Source organism: Megalops cyprinoides, chromosome 5 (genome assembly GCF_013368585.1).
Source record: "Megalops cyprinoides isolate fMegCyp1 chromosome 5, fMegCyp1.pri, whole genome shotgun sequence".
NCBI lineage: Eukaryota > Metazoa > Chordata > Actinopteri > Elopiformes > Megalopidae > Megalops > Megalops cyprinoides.
This window is the reverse complement of record NC_050587.1, coordinates 10792360-10808871: the sequence shown is the minus strand read 5'-3', so window position 1 is coordinate 10808871 and position 16512 is coordinate 10792360. Positions and strand designations below refer to the sequence as shown.

Sequence of the window (16512 nt, the reverse complement as noted above, 5' to 3'; positions counted from 1 at the left end):
TAAACCAGCTCACCAGAAATGCAGGTCTGTAGGCCTGTGCCGGAAGTATTGTTCCATTTTGAAAATGGATGTATTCAGGAAATCAGATGGTTGAATCTCGTCCTGTTAGTGCAGTTGCGTTATGAAATGCGAAAAGCTGGTTTAATGTTGCACAGAGACAGACCACTTCTTTGTCTTGAAATATCACGTGTTTTTACACTGTGTCACACGCCATCCTTGGGTTGTTCTTTTGATAAACAGATTAGCTAAGACTCAGTAAGCCTTTTTTTGCGGCGCTTAATGGTCATCCAGCGGCAATTAAACTGTCTTTTTTTCCCCCCCCTCACTTTTGGCCCTCACGTGAGCTTGCCCTCCCACAACCTTCCACTGGATTCGCAGTGATTCAAAATCAACTTAAAAGTCCTGTTTGCTGACAGCTTAAGGCTTAATTGACTGGAAGCCAAATAGAGTGTGCCGGCTATTCAGCGGCGGGGGCTATTGATGAAGCCTTGTGCAAATGGGGCCGTGTTGAAAGAGCGGCGACGTGGGGGCCCCCCCCCCCCCCCCTCCCATCCCTCCCTCCCTCCCCCTCCCATCCCTCCCTCCCTCCCACCCTCTGCCACCCGCTATCGCATTCAGCGAGCAGCTCCATGGAGCTGCGCAGTCAGAAACGCTTTGCGGAGTCTTTCATCACCCCTGCCCCCCCCCCCCCCCCCCCTTTTTTTTTGGTTCTGGCTGGGGCCAGAGTGGCAGCCGTCCTGTTGTGTCTGTCACAGGACACCCGGCACGGGCGTAGCGGCGATTACGGTGGTACAGGGCCTCGGGCTTCGGGCCCCGCCCCGGTCGCCCCTTCTCTGAATACAAAAACACCACATACCCCCGCCCCGGTCCCCCATGCAGTGCCCCCACACACGCCTAAGCACCTCATACACATGGTAATGAGCTGGAGATGCAAGGCTGAAAAGAGGGTGAGGCATCTCTGAATAGCCAGCGCTCAACAGATTAGCCACAGTGCCAGCATACTAAAGACTGAAGGTTTCCCTAAAATATCTGCTAATGGAACCTTATCTCCAGAAACACAGGAACATGTTTAGGGCTAAAAACTTAATAGCAGGTCATATATAGTACCAGTGGAAAGTTTGTTCACACCTGATTAAGATAGTGGAAAACATGCATTCGACATTTTGATCTGAAGACTTATGTTTAAATGCTTGAAATTTGTTTCTTAGAGAATTATAAATAGTCAGGTTGATGCCTATATTTGAATTTGTTTTGCAAAATAAATTAGCTTGTATACGTTTCTGATTTTGCAGATAATGAGGATCAAGATATTGAAGTGGTCAAATACAGAAATGATCAGTGGTGGTGGTCAATATGAATGATTACAGACAGTGATCTAAACTGAAGCTGGTGGACTTAGAGAGAATACATTTAGCAGATAAAGTGAATACAGACACAGATAAAATGGCCCCAGTGGAGGGTTGTCTAAGACGAGGGGTGTAATGTGTCACCTGGACCTGAGGGGAAAAAAGAGCGGGCTTTTGAACTGGAACGGCACGACAATGATCAGTTTACTTGCAGGAACTGCTGAAGCGATGGCAGCTGAAAAGTAGTTTTTACCTACTAGGAGTTTCTGTTTCCTTCTTGAGGGTATGGTTTTTCTGTATCGTCGCCATCGACGGATCTAGGACCAAGCAGCAGAGGAGTGTGGCATCTTCAGAAAATGGCCAATCAGGACCTAGTGCAACATCATGCAATTGTCATTGTGAAAAGTGTTGTCTTTTTTTCAATGGATGCCGAGTTATATTAGGAAAAATCTGAAAGGGGTCAGGAGCAATTTTCAGGCTGATTCATGAGCCATGAATCATTACATTACATTGCATTGCAGTTGCTTAGCAGACACTCTTATCCAATGAGACTTACATAGCTTACATTCTTTACATAGGTTTTTTTTTATGTATGTTATCCATCTATACAGCTGGATGTATACTGAGGTGATTTGAGTTAAGTACCTTGGCCAAGGGCACAACAGTAGTCAAACTAGCAATGTTTGGGTTACAAGCCCTGTTCCCTACCACTGTACCATACTGCTGCCTCAGGGTTTAATGCACCTCATGTATCCAAGCACCAGAGTTCCTTTCAGGACTCCAGCTGTTTGACTCGGTCTGTTCTGAGGTCAGTGGGCCGTGTGCTGTATGCCCTGCACAGAATGGTAGCGAGTGAAGTGGCAAAACTGTGAAGGGGACAATACAAGGTGCAGGTGTATGTACTGATGTGCCGACCAGAACCTGCCAGCCTTTCAGCCCAGAGAGAGATGGTTTTTCACACATTTACGCACATTTGCATTGACATATTTAGCAGACGGCCTTATCCAGTGTGACTTCCAGCTTGTACAAAGTTCACAAAAGCGCACTACACATCAGGTGCTGTTGTACAGCACTTTAAATCGTGGTTTTAGTGTGCTTCAGAAGAATCTTGAACTCAGAGTGGGCTGAGGCAACCAAATCAGCACACGTGACTAGAATGAATAATACAGGAGCTTATAGGTACATTGACATCATCATGTCATCATGCATGGAGTTAGCAGAGGTAGTCAGTTACCATTTCGGAAAGGTTATTTTCCGGTGCTCAAGGTCTGCAAACTTAGAAGTGACATTTGATAAAGTTGCTCTCTGTCTACCCTCTGAAGCTTTACTATTAAAGCTTCTAAGTGCAATTACTTTGCGCTGCCTTGTAGCAAACCGCTTTCCAGCAGGAACCGGCGCTGATTTAAAAAAAAAAAAAAAAAACCTGGTACATTCTGCTCCCTGGAAACCACTGAATCCCATGTGGAGAGATGTGCCTTTAGAAGTCAACTTGCACAATCACAATCATTTTCTCAACTTTTTAAAACAAATTTTAATTAGTAATAGAATATTTTTGTTAATTCAGTTGTTCGTTACTTAAATTCTCATTTCATTAAATATTTGGTTGGTGGTGGGGGGGGCCGTCACTGATTGGATTGGTGACCATTCGGTTGCTGAAAAGGAACCGAGGGTCCTGTCTGTGTTAACGCAAAGGCTCACCACACTCAGATTTCATCCTCAAGACGTTACTTGGCCTCATTAAAGTAAATTTACAGAGAATCGCTAAAGAACCAACTTCTTTTTTGTAGAGTTCTGAGGGGGGGGGAGAAAAAAAAGTAGTTCAATAAAAAGCAAAAGGAATGGGAAACCCCGTAAAGGTTTGTTTTATTTAATGAGGAGCAGTTGACTAAGATGCCCGCGCTGTGGAAGAGATCAAAGTTTACAATACTAATTAGTGGAGAACCCCCCTCCTCTCCACCGCCGGCCTGCTCCCTCTCACTCCTCCTCTCTGTAGCGCAGTCAAAGAATAATGACAAGTGAAATATTGATTACAACAGAAGCTCTTAGGGAGCTGCACCTCTGGAGCGGAGAAAGTTTTTAAAAATTAACCAGGCCTGTTGTTTTTTCACCTGGGAAGAAACCGGGAATGTTTGATACTTCAGAAGCAGAAATTGAAAAGAAAAAGAAAAAGCAGTTAGCTAAATGATTATCATTGTCGTTTTTTTTTTTTTTGCTTTTTTCGTTTCTTTCTGTGTGATTGGAGGCAGTCTCAGAACTCTTCTCCCTTCCTCTCTGAAGGAGTTGTTCCCTGCGGTCTTGGTCTGTGTGTGCTTGCATCTGTGGGATGGAGTTGTGAGAGAGTGGTGGTGGAGGGGGCGGGGGGTGGGGGGGGTTCCTGTGAGAATTTGCCACTGCACCTTTCTCTTGCTCTCCCTCACTTCCACTTGTCAGTGTGTCGGGGTGGAGAATTTAAGGAGCCAAAATGTAACAACGTTTGGAACATAATAATTAAAATTAAAACAGAATTATTTTACTCTAAACAGAATAATGCTGTTATAGCTCTGAGGTATGCATGGATATTGCTCTGTGTGTGTGTGTGTGTGCACGTGTTTGTTTTTGTGCCCGTACACCTTTCAAATGAACTCAGTTTATTCTGGGTGAAATTAGCAATATAATTACATATAATTACATATAATAAATGTTATATATATATATATATATATATATATATATATATATATATATATATATATATATATAGTACGTTAATGTATGTATTTTTCATTTTTTTAATGTTTCTGTATATATATGTAATATATGTTTAAAATCTAATTTAATTTAATGTGTGATTTGCAAAAGACTTACAATTCTTTGTTGTGAAAGGCATCCCTTTGCCATGCCTCTGTGTTGTATATGGACATGTGTTTATTCTGCTTTATCCTACAGTTTTTGACAGATGTTGTTACAAATATTTATGTGAAGCAGGGGATTCAGAAGAGGGTTAAGGAGATTAAGTCGTGCTAATAGGGATAATAGGGGACATTTAAAATACATCTAGGTAATACCTTCTGTCAAAAATCAATGTAATAATATTCTGTATTTACTTTGTTTATCTTAAGACCAATAATAATAAATGTAATCACATTACAAGCACTGAACTGTAATTTTAAGAACTATAAAGCTTAGATTATAGTTAATCTTATGAGTATTTGTTTAGTCTCTGGAGTTCTAAATATATTATAACAAATAAACTTGTCCTTCCTATTAAATTCTGTAAATAGTTTAAATTGGATGCACTTCCCCGACTCCAATTACTGTCAGTGCATACGATGCTAACCTCTCGGTTCAGTGAACAGATTTAAATATGAATTTGCTTTATTGAGAGATAATGAACACCTTCATTTCCATCGCATACTAGTCGTGACTGAAATTATCGAGTGCAATGACAGCAAAGGAGATAGAATATGATTATGAAGAATTGGACAATGAGGTGTGCCGTCCGTACCAACCAAGAAAGATGAACCCTCCCCAGGCCAGCTCGTTGTGGGTCGTTGAGAAGCCCCAAGACCTTGAGTTCTGTAGCAGAATTCAGAGCTGGCTTTGGGGTAGTGTGGAGGCTGCAGCCTGCACTGTGCTGTCGCTGTGCATCCCACCCCCCACCCCCTCCTCTTCCTTGGCCCCTTAATTGAAACTCCCAGGAGTGCTGGCCCATGACGGGCCTGTGGTTCCCTGCCTTAAGTTATTGAAATGAAGTTAACCTTCAGAATGCGGGCTTGTGTGAGGACGGCGAACAAGCAGCTCCTGCCTTTTAACCTATTATTTACAAAATGCGTCTTCAGTCATCGCATGCTGTCTGGCGGTATCCGTATGCACGATTGCTTGATGTTGTTACCGTTACCGTTCCACTCGGAATCGCGCCTTTGCCGACTCGTTTTGTTTCGTTTTGGTATGGGTAAGATTTTTTCCCCCCGCCTCTCCTTTTAAAATGTATTTATTTCTTCTCCACGTGAGATCCTGCTCCGATATTGCAGAATCTGAGTATTGATCCTCCTCTCCTCTCCCCCCCCCCCGACACAATCCCCGGCTATCAAATTTTACCTGCCGCCTTATCGGTGATCAATGGAGGACCGGGCGTCTTGCGAGAGCAGGGCATCATGGGAGAGCGGTCTGGCTGAACGCAGCTAAAACCGGCCGGATAATCCATTGTTCATGAGCATGCCCAGTACCTGTGCCCGGCGGAGCGCGCCCAGGAATGCTAATGGCCGCCTGGCCGCTTGCGAGGTGCATTGTGGGCCGGGGCGTGTTTGTCGAGCCCTCCTTTGTTTCTCCCGCTCTCCGCTCCTCGGACCCCCAGCACGCGGTGCATGTTTAAAGGGGCTGCGCTTCGGCGGGTATTGATCGGCACCCCCTACAAAGGGCCCTGGTTCTGGTTTCCTTTTGTTGTCTTTTCGACCCCCCCCCCCCCTCCCATGAAGGGGCGACCGCTCGGACCGGGGTAGACCCCCGGAGTGCACGCTGTTTCCTTGTTTATTTCCCCTTCTTCCTTCTACCACTTCGCTCTCATCCCTGCCATTTTTTTCTCACCCCTTCACTCCTTCCACTCCCCCCCGCCTCCCTGCACCAGATATGTACCCAGCCATTAAGGCGGGCTATTATTCAAACATTTGGAGTGATCAGAATGTCCATTTCGACCCGGGCAGGATTGATGTTTGTGCAATAACTCTCCGGCTGCGGCTCAGATCAATCGCCCGCTCTCCTTGCGTCACCAGAGAACGGCACCTTTTCTTCTTCTTTTTTTCTTTATTCTTCAAAATGTCCGCTCATCCGTCCATACAAACAGAATACCCAGAAACCCGTTTATGTAGAGACGCCTCATTATTGAGGATCTCTCTGCGCTTAGATAAGACTCTACAGGTTAGTACATCATTGTTCTTCATTGCGGCACGTTGCTGTTGATAATTTTATTTCGCCAGGCATTTAGGGGTCCTGTGTGCTTTCTCTTTTCAAAAGAGTAAGAATGGTAGAACGGGGGGAAAAAAAGCTGAGTTGTCCATCCCTTTTAGTTTATTACGTTATGTTTTGAATCCAGGGAACAGCAAATAGGATTTAGATACAATGCCATTAAAATAGATCTTACCATATTAGATGTATGAGATCAATACCGTTCAAAAATCAATATCTTTTAAGGGGCTTCTGCTCTGTACAAAAGGTAGGGGATGTTAGGAAACGTGGACTCTTTTTTTTTAATTTGAGCTCGTTCCACAATGTATTCTGCATATTCTGAACCTTTATCAGATTCTGTGGATATCACTATATAAAAGAATGCCACTGCGAGTATTCATGATAGTACATCTAATTTAAAATGTCATAGCATTTATCATTTTCCCTGCATCCCTTTGATTTATTGCCTCCATATTCTAGTTGTTACATGTTGGAAATATAAAACTTGAATTGAATGTCGCTGCTAAGCTGTTGTATTCTCATTTTTTTAATCAGATGCATACAGCACTTATCATGACTGCAATGACAATACTGAAAATTAAAATATATAATTATAACAATAATTATTATTACATATAAATTTACTAAAATAAAGCAGTATCAAAAGCAATTTTTGTTTCTGTCATAATTTTAATGTACACATGTTTCATAAATTAATTTATTAGTTTATCAGTAATATCAATTTTATTCTATTAGAATGGACCATTTCTTAAAAAAATAAGAGGATACAATTTTAAGATTTGATTTGCTTTGAGATCTCATTATATAATATCTGATAGCAATGTATGTGCAAATAATTTTATACACCACCTGAAGATTGTATTGCCAAATTTCTGTAATCTTTCTGCATTCAAAATGTGAAATCAAAATTAGGCTGCAAAACTGCAAAACTGCAAATAGTACATTTATTCTGACATGGCTGGAGATTAAATAAAGTGTGGGTTTGTGTTTTTTTTGTCTGTATACCTATAAAGCTAGAAAAGAAAAGAAGCTAAAATGAATAAAATATTGAAAATGGTTACAATCAGTCAAAAAAATCCTGACCGCAGGAAAAAACTAAAGCTAACATTAAATATAAATGCCATTTTTTATGAATTGTCAGTTGAATGTTTTATTTTGAAAATCCACATTAAAAACACACAACTTGCTTCGCTGCCTCACTGAAACAATTGTGATGGATGCACTTACATTTAAAAGGTTTCTCACCAAGCGAGCTCAGTGTGCTTGTAGCTTTTCTGTCTTTCCCCAAAGATTCAGATTAGCCCCTGATTGCATTTGCCAGGCGTCTATGAATTGTCTCAGTACATGTACAGCAGTTTTTGTCCCTGAACTGTGCAAATGAGAAAAGCAGGATCGTATGGCTCAGTGACTGTAGGACAGTCTGTTCTAGCACTGTCTGGCATTTGGGCTTTAAAAAAGGAGGGGCAGTGGACCATAACCATGTAAAAACTGTGTCCGCAAAAAAAAAAAAATAGAACTGCAGGGATGTATATCTTTGCATCTGTATCTGAGTATTTGGCAGGAAGACACCATCAAAGAGCTAAATGCTATCCAGGGTGTTAATAAAATATTTTCAAGGAGATCTGATGCTGCATTGACTAACTATTTAGAGTGATAATGTCATAGGAATTGAGCCTGAATTTTATCGGCCGAGCAGCTTTCTCTTGCCTGTGATCAGTGTCTGCCATGTTCAAACAAAGCATCTCTCCCCTTTTCCAACTGGCTGCGAAGCAACAGCACAGAGCTGCTAAAGGCATCCACATACACTACAGTGCGGGTCTTTTCGCTAGCTCATCAATATGACATTATCCCTCCAAACAGACCAATCAGCACAATATCTCCTTAGCTGGTTTTTGGCAATAACATTGACAGGGTTATGCCTCCAGGCAAACCTCCCTTAGGCTCCCGGCTCCTAAATCCCTTGAATTGTTATTTTGCGTATTATTCCATACACATTTTCTGGTCCCTTGAAAAATTCACAGGAACAAAGGTGGGGTATCTTTTTGAATAGAAGTAGGCCTATATAAATTCATTGCAAAGTTACACACATTGACTGAATATTGAATTGCCTGGTAATTACTTGTATTAACAACCATACATTGAATGCTTTTATACAGAACATAAGATGTTATTCCTGTAATGTAGTGAGTAGCTATTAAGCTAAAGGTTCACACGCGTTGTTACTAATAAGTGCGCAGAAGCACTCTCTGTCTCTCACAGATGACTGTAATCTTTCGTGTCTCTTTTAGCGGCTACAGCTGACACCGCTCCTGCAGAGACTACACTCGATGCGCGAGGAGGCCGAACTCCGATCGTCTGAAGATGTGAACAATTAGATGTAAATGCGTTATCGCGCGGCCTGATGAATAAAGTGGCGACTCCGCGACACGCTCATCTCCTGAGTGTCTGCGCAAATCGACTTAATGGCCGCGTCGGGCGCTGCGCTGCCCGCTCCAGGATTAGGTCACCGCCACTCCGTAACCAGCTTAAGCGGGGCGAAATTGGGTTTGGGCGAGGGAAAACGAATTTTTCCGGGGGGCCTAAGTGGATGCAGAAAGAGCGCTGATGTGCCCGGCAGGTAATTGGCTTATCTGGGGGAGGCGGGGGGAGGGGGGGGGTGGGGTGGGGAAAGAGAGGGGTGAGGAAGAGGCCCCGGCCGGCCAATGGGAGCCGGGGAGGGGCCGAGGCAGATGCAGTCCGGTGAGTCAATATGATGCAGGGGGCGACCGCTCTGGAGGGAGATGGAGGCGCGGGCGGGGATTTTACAGGTGCTGATCTCGGCAAAGTTGCGGAAGCGCCCGTTTTCTAATCGGCTTACCGCGGAGGAAGAGGAGGAGGAAGCTCGGCCGGATTGGGGGTGGGGTCGGTGCCGCCGGGGGGGTGGGGGTAGAGGGGGGATTGGGCGGAGCGGCTGGGTCTTGGTGGCCGAGGGGGGGAGGACATCCACACGCCAGTGTGAGCGACACCTGCCTGCCCGGTACTGGTGAAGGGTGGTTAATGATTTTTTAATGACAGGCCTCGGACAGAAAGGCACTTACTGCTCGCGCTGTACCGCCCGGCCTATTTTTCATACCTTGCAGACAGGTTTATTTGGCTTCACCTTGAATGGAACAGTGCGGTATTGATTTAATCGGCTCAGGTTTAAACACACTGTTGGCTTAGAATACCTCCAGCTGGGAGCGTAGAGGTGGTGGGTGGGGGGGACAGTCGTGAGGACAGCGAGCTTTGCTTTACCTAGCAATTACGTTGTTAAGGTGTTGGTGGGGGTCAGTTGTTTGTTTAAAGACTTTGGGCTCACACGCCTCACAGAGATTGAAGTGCCACCTGATGCCCTCCGTCAGTGTACAGTGCATAAATTCCCTGTGTCGACTCACTGTGGCGTGTGCTTGCACATATGTGCTTTTATGGAATCAGGGCGATAAGCAGCTTTCTTCTCTGTCAGCCATTTATGATTCCTTCTTCGAAACTGGGAAGCTGATGATGTCATGCGTTTGGCAGGAGTCATCTTGACATAATGCGATCTCCTGTTAGATGGAGGGGAATGACAAGGACCTGTGACAGGCTGCAGCGAGATTCTGTCCCGTGGATTTATTGAAAAAACTGCCCTGCTGAGACTATGCCAAAAAACATTACTCCTGCATCACAGTGTCACTTAGACTTAGAGGCACTTCCTGTTTCCTGGTATCTCTCACCTGCATCACTACAGTGCTTTCACAGTCACTTCCTGTTGTCAGGAATATACTTCCTCTTTCCTGATGTCTCTCCCCTGCATCACTGCAGTTCTTTCACAGTCACTTCCTGTTTCCTGATGTCTCTCCCCTGCATCACCGCACTGCTTCTCACTTCCTCCTTCCTGATGTCTCTCCCCTGCATCACTGCAGTTCTTTCACAGTCACTTCCTGTTTCCTGAAGTCTCTCCCCTGCATCACTGCACTGCTTTTCAGCGTTATAGCCAGGCGGCGTTTGCTGCTGAGCTCTCTGAAAGGGCTGAGATAGATTTGTGAGCGAGCTTTGAGGCCTGCCTCCTGTCTCCTTCAGCCAGTCTTACATATGTTATGTGGCAGCCTTGTGCTTAACTGAGGTAATTATGCACACATTGTAGGGAGGAGCATTCCTTGTCACCTACTTGTTTCCCGTTCACTCACTCATTCTCATTGCTCTCATTGGATCCTCACACTTAGCAAGAACAGTATGGTGGAATGAGTTTACCTAGACCTCACTTAAGCTAACTTTCTCAGATGGAACACTCCCTTAATAAGAGAAATTGTACAAATTGGTACAATTGGTATCCGTCAGGATTTGCACGTGATCATTAAAGACAGGCTTGAGGAAGTATTTATCATGATTATGATTATTATTGTTGTTGCTAATGATATTTATGCTATTCTTAAAATAATAAAATACTCCGTACCTCAGCAGGACTGTGAGAGCCTGCAAAGACAGTTACATTTGAATTTACGGACTGCATGGTAATATTGATGCCTGCAGTGGTAGTTTGTTCCATACCTTGAGTTTCTATTTGCTTGTGAAGATTAAATTCTTTATCTTTTGGCCTTTATGATTCCTGTTTATATACCTGCAGTTGCTGGTTTATACCTCCGTATAATTAAAGTTTTACAGTTTTATCTTTTTTGTGACCGTCTTGCCTTACTGCGGTGTGAGGTGTTTTTCTCAAAACGGTTTCAAACTGTGTAAAACATAAGAGTTATGTCTTGTCCCACAGCGGTCAGCATGACTTGTTAAAAAGGCGTGTGTCATATCACTAAAATCAATACTGTGTCAGATTCACCAGCAGTTACCGGCTCTTGTACCAGCTGATTACATGTTCTGTGCTTTTCCTTGCAGATAATAATTGGGCTGTCAGCCGATTGGCAATCTTTAAAATAGATTTATTGCTGTCATGAGCTGTGTTTTCAACCAGCGAATTTGGCTCCCTTTTAAGTTGCAGAACTGTAGTGTCATGCTCACAGATGTACGTGATAAAAATGCTGTCTAATTGTTGCGTGTTGCACAGCATAGCGATATCAGCATCGTATCGTATTAGCTGTGACTGAACATCCACAGTGTTCCTCTGTCCTATCTCCCGTTGTGTCTGTGCTTCACTTGCCCTTTTGACAGCAATAAGACATTCTCTCACACCACCTGTACGAAACAGATTTTTAATCCACAGGAATGTGAAAAAAATACCTCCTTTAAGAAATGTTATTATTGAAAGCACGTTAATTGATTAATTTACCCAAATATATCATATAAATATATCATATAATATATCATGATCCCTACAGTTCAAAAACAAAATAATAACACAATAACAGAATAAAAGAATATTCTAGACTTTCTTGGCTCAAGTAAAACAATGTGAGCAGTATGTGCTATGAATTTGAATTTATTAAGGTCCTTTCTTGAAAACGACGTAAATATAAAAATGCCAAAAATTTAGTGCTGTTTATATATTTTTTTGTTTAACATCCAATATGTATTGCTCTTAATAATGTTAGAGGCCCTCTTAACGAAAAAGCTGTGCACTGTAGTAAAAGAATCACCTAGTTCTCGTTTTGCCCAGTGCTAAGAAGGTAGCCCTGAGTGGGGTTTCACTGCTGTATTTATTCAGAGGCTGCCTTTATGCTTTAAGATAGAATGGGTTTCTTCATTTTGAAACTCTAAAAGTTTGAACTGCCTCCTTCTAATTCGGTTAAATCCTGTTCAAGGCTAACCTAAGGAATGAATTAGAAACCCCTAATCCGTTTACGCCTGGCTCGGACCAAAGCCAAATGACTCCAACCTCTAAAAGCCAGTTAAAGAAGCTCTTATGTAAATGCAGTAAAATTGCCAATGCACCTTTCACTCCACTAGCCCCCCAAACCCCCCCACCCACTCCCCAAAATTGTAACTGTGGATATCTGATGAGTGTCTCTGTAGCCTGTGTAAGTCAGATGTATGGTAAACACCTGCTTCTGTTTGAAAAGGCCTTTGTATGCAAAGAGCTGTGTGCTTATTACAATCAATGTATTTAGGTCAGTGCAGATCAGTGTGGTACAGATTTGACCACTTCAAAGAGAGACATCCAGACAATATTACATATCCTTGAAGCAAAGTTCAGGCAAATCAAGGAGATCAGATTAACGCGGGAAATGTATGTGGTTAGCATCCAGTTTTGGAATGATTGTACTGCCATGATTTTTTTTTTCCCCACTCAGTGGCGGTACTAGCGCCAGGAGAGACAAGTGCAGACCAGAAAACCCTGCATATGCAGGTGAATATTAGGAATAATTAGGAATATATTTCATCCAAAAACCTAAATGTGCTTTTAGAATGGACCCTTCAAAAGTGTACCAGTTCTTCAGAACCTTCCAGAAACATACTGGTACTTCTTTAAGCTGAGGTTTGTGTGACTGCAAAAATACATTTCAGTTTAATTTGAACAAATGAACACGGTATTGAAAAGGTCATTTTAAATTATGTATCTCTTTTTCTATTGTAGCTTTGATGTTCTCTTGAAAAGAAGAATCAAATGTATTATCTAAAATGAAACCAATATGTTGAGTGCATTCTGTTATTAATTTCATGGCTATTAGTCAACCAAATATTTAGCTATGGAGAGCTTTTTGGGCTTCAGTCTGACTGTGAGTACTTAAGCTATTTTTATTGAAGCAAGGGAGATGAGAGTCTCATACAGACCAAAACAGTAACTGTCATGTAGCAGGCGGTGTTGAGCTTGCTCTGTTTTCCTGTTGTGTTCCACTGTGTAAACGGGAGGATATCCCCTCGAGAGCCGTAAAAGAGAAAAGTCTGAAGCAAAGAGGATTTGGTGCGTTGTTCTCTCTCCTCCTCTCCTCCCCTCTCCTCTCCTCTCCTCTCGCCAGTTATTTGGGATTATTAATTTTCACCCTCTGATTGGGTAATCAACTGTCTTGTCAGGAAAATGGATCTGTGTGTCAGCCTTTAGCAATGATTAAACGGCTGTGGGGCCCGGCGCGAGAAACAGCAGGCCCCTCTGCGGACTGATGAAACTGCAGCGGGAGGGATTTCTGCCGCCCGCGTTATTAGTTTTCCCTTTCCTCCCGCCTTCCCTTCCTTGTCTTAAGGAGTTCATTCGGATGCACGGCCCCCCGAGTGATCTATGAACTTCTGTCTCCGTCTGACAGACACGCGGAGACAAATAAAAAAAGGGCGAAACAAGATGGCTTTGCACCGTGCGAGGACAATTAGAACGGGCCGGTTGCCATCCCAGCGGCCCCACGGAGCGTCCTGGGAAATGAGCACGGCCGGGCCCGGCCGGCTTCGGAGGACCGTCAGCCTCTGCGCTTGCATGCAGTGCTTTTGCCCTTTGACCAGTCACACCCAGTACCAGTCAAAAGTTTTGGCGCACCTGGTTAAGATAATGTCAAAGACGCACAGTCAAAGACATTTTCATCTAAAGACTTGTGCTAAAATGCTTGAAATTAGTTTCTTAGACAAATATAGATAGTAAAGATTGATGCCTATGTATGAATTTCTTTCCCAAAAAAATGTATTTCTACAAAATATTTTTTGGCTAGTTTTGATTTATTTACCACCTTTCATCATTTTGATGTCTTTACTAGTATTTTAAAATGGAGAAAATAGTAAAAATAAAAAACCTTCTATGAGTAGATGTGACTGGTACTGTACCTACTGTGTACTTGGAGGAGATATGTATACAGTCACATGAAATACAGTAGGCTTATATATACAGTAGAATATCAGCTTTAGACAGTTTGACCCAGTGTGGTTACTTTTCCTGAATTTGGCGTATTCTTTATCTGAATTTAAACAGGTGTTATATTTTAATTTGCATATGCATATTTGGATTTTAGCAGCTTGTGATCTCGTAGGGTGCTATGAAATCATACTATTGAAAAAATGGAGCAGTTGTTAACTCAGAATTAAAGACAAAGCGGTAGGATTGGATAGGGTCCCCTGTTTCAGCCGCGTTTGAGCAAAGTATGATTTAGCAGTTCAGTTCCTGGAGGTGATTATTAAGAGAGAGTTCTCGGAGGAGGACCAGGAGAGCTCTGGGAGCAGGTAACTGCCAGGAGAAGGAAATGTGCGCATATCAGGCCTGAAAACACTTGGAAGAGCTGCACGCGGGACTGACGGTGCACATCCTTATTGACACTGCCATTGGATTCCCATCACGGTGTAATAGAACAGGGCGCAGGCTCTTTTGCGCATATGGTAACTAACAGCAGCTTGTTGAGCTCTCATTCACAGCAAAGAGACTGACCGTAACTCTAACACCCTGTAGCCATCCAGGTCCGCTCAGGTGTGGAGTGTATCTACACAGCAGGAACTGGTATTTCCATTACTTTGTCATATGAATCTAAAAACGGGCGGACAAAAAAATGACAGACCCAGCGGATCCTCCACTCAAACAAACACACACACGCTCACAGACACACACATACAGCTGTGCACGCCATCACCTGCAGTTGGGCTGAGGCAGTGGCCGTACGTTAAGCCCTTATTGAACGCAGGTTTTGAAAATGTCAGCCAGCGCTGCGTCTGATTTGTAGGATGCAGCCAGGATAGGAATTTGTGACTGTCCCTTCACCCCCTCCCTTTCTACTGTCACACCATTCTGGCAGAGGGTAATACCCCCCACCCCCCCCCCCCACCCCTGGTGTTTGGTTTCCTACAGGAAGCACACACATGCGGCTGTCCTGCTCCGAGCCGGCGGGGCGGAGAGGAGCCCGGGAGGCCTGGGGTCGGGGGGCCCGGGCCCAGGCCTATCGATCGGGACCCCTGAGCCATCCCCGCTCCCGCAGCTGTCTCCTCGGCCCCTCTCAGCGCCCGCTCCAACGCATTAGGACAGAAATCCATAACCCAGGCAGGGGGGGCGGGAGGGGGCAGAGCGAGGCGCTTTGAAACAATCCCGCGACCGGGCGCCGCGGCTGATTCGTCTTGATCTGGGAATGTCACGCTGGCTCCCCATCTCCCACCCCCACCCCCACCCCCACCCCACCGCCTCACCCCCCGTGGAGGGATTAGGGAGGAAGGGGGCGAGGGAGCTGCGGCCGGCTGAGCCTGCCTGCAGAGGTCAGGTGACCAGGCGGTCAGTTCACAGCGCGTGGAGAGCGCAGCTTCACCTGAGCCTTTGTTCCCACGGAGGGTGAACAGAGAGAGAGAGAGAGAGAGAGAGGGAGAGAGAGAGGGAGAGAGAGAGAGACAGAGAGAGAGAGAGACAGAGAGAGAGAGAGAGAGAGAGAGAGAGAGACAGAGAGAGAGAGAGAGAGAGACAGAGACAGAGAGAGAGAGAGAGAGATGGCAGGACAGTGAGCGTGTGTGTTTCCGCGAGTGAGTACGCAGTGCCTATGCGCCTTTGTATTAATGTGTACGAATGCTCACCGTGTGTGCACGATACGTGTTTCTGTTGTGCGAGTCAGGGAGTATGGCTCATGCACAGGCACTTGTATGTTGCGTGTTTGAGCGCTTGCTGCGTGCTCACAGTGTGTGCCCTTGCCCGTCTCTGTCGGGACAGGCGGGCGCACAGAGGTCTGCTCCGAAGCAGAGATTCCTGGGGTACGGAACTGTACCCGCTCCCCTCACTTCCGAAAACGGAGGTCCTGCCCCCCCTTTGTTGTAGGAGAGGCGCGTCGGTTAAAGAGGGCCCCGCTGACTGCACGTGCCCCTGTTCACACAGCTATTTAGACATGACCCTGGCCAATGAGGGGCCCCTCTCAGGGGACTGCCGTTGTCATGGTCACGGGGGGGGGGGGAGCTGCGCACTTCCTCTGCGTGCTGAGAGGGTGGCCGGCAGATGCGGGGTACCCTCTGGTGACATGTTTAACGTTGTGTCATTTCAGATGGCGATAGGAGGCACGATGTTGCATGTTGTGTGTGTGTCTTTATGACGCTGGCAAATGTTAGTGTGGCTGTGCTATCCGATTTGTTTTATGAGGGTTTAATGAGTGTATGTGTGTGGGCTTGTGGATGCGTTTGTGTGGAGTGTATATGATATAGGGCTGTATAGGGAAGCTTTGTGTGCACTTACGGTGTTTGTGTGCTGTGGCCTTTCCTTGTATGCGTATGTCATCGATTAGTGCCTTCTTTGTCTGTGACTTTCTTAAAAGTCTGTTTCCTTTCGTAAAAAGTGACACATGCCAAGAGTTATGAGTTGAAGAACAAAGTGTCTTTCCCACCATGAATATAAATGGGGCTGATAAAA

The 16512-nt window shown here is 44.6% G+C and overlaps 1 protein-coding gene across 3 annotated transcripts in view; it reads left to right on the top strand.

Moving 5' to 3' along the window:
* The window catches only part of LOC118777620 (WD repeat-containing protein 7), a 162226-nt gene that overhangs the window by 83555 nt on the left and 62159 nt on the right, over nucleotides 1-16512 (top strand). The window lies entirely within an intron of this gene.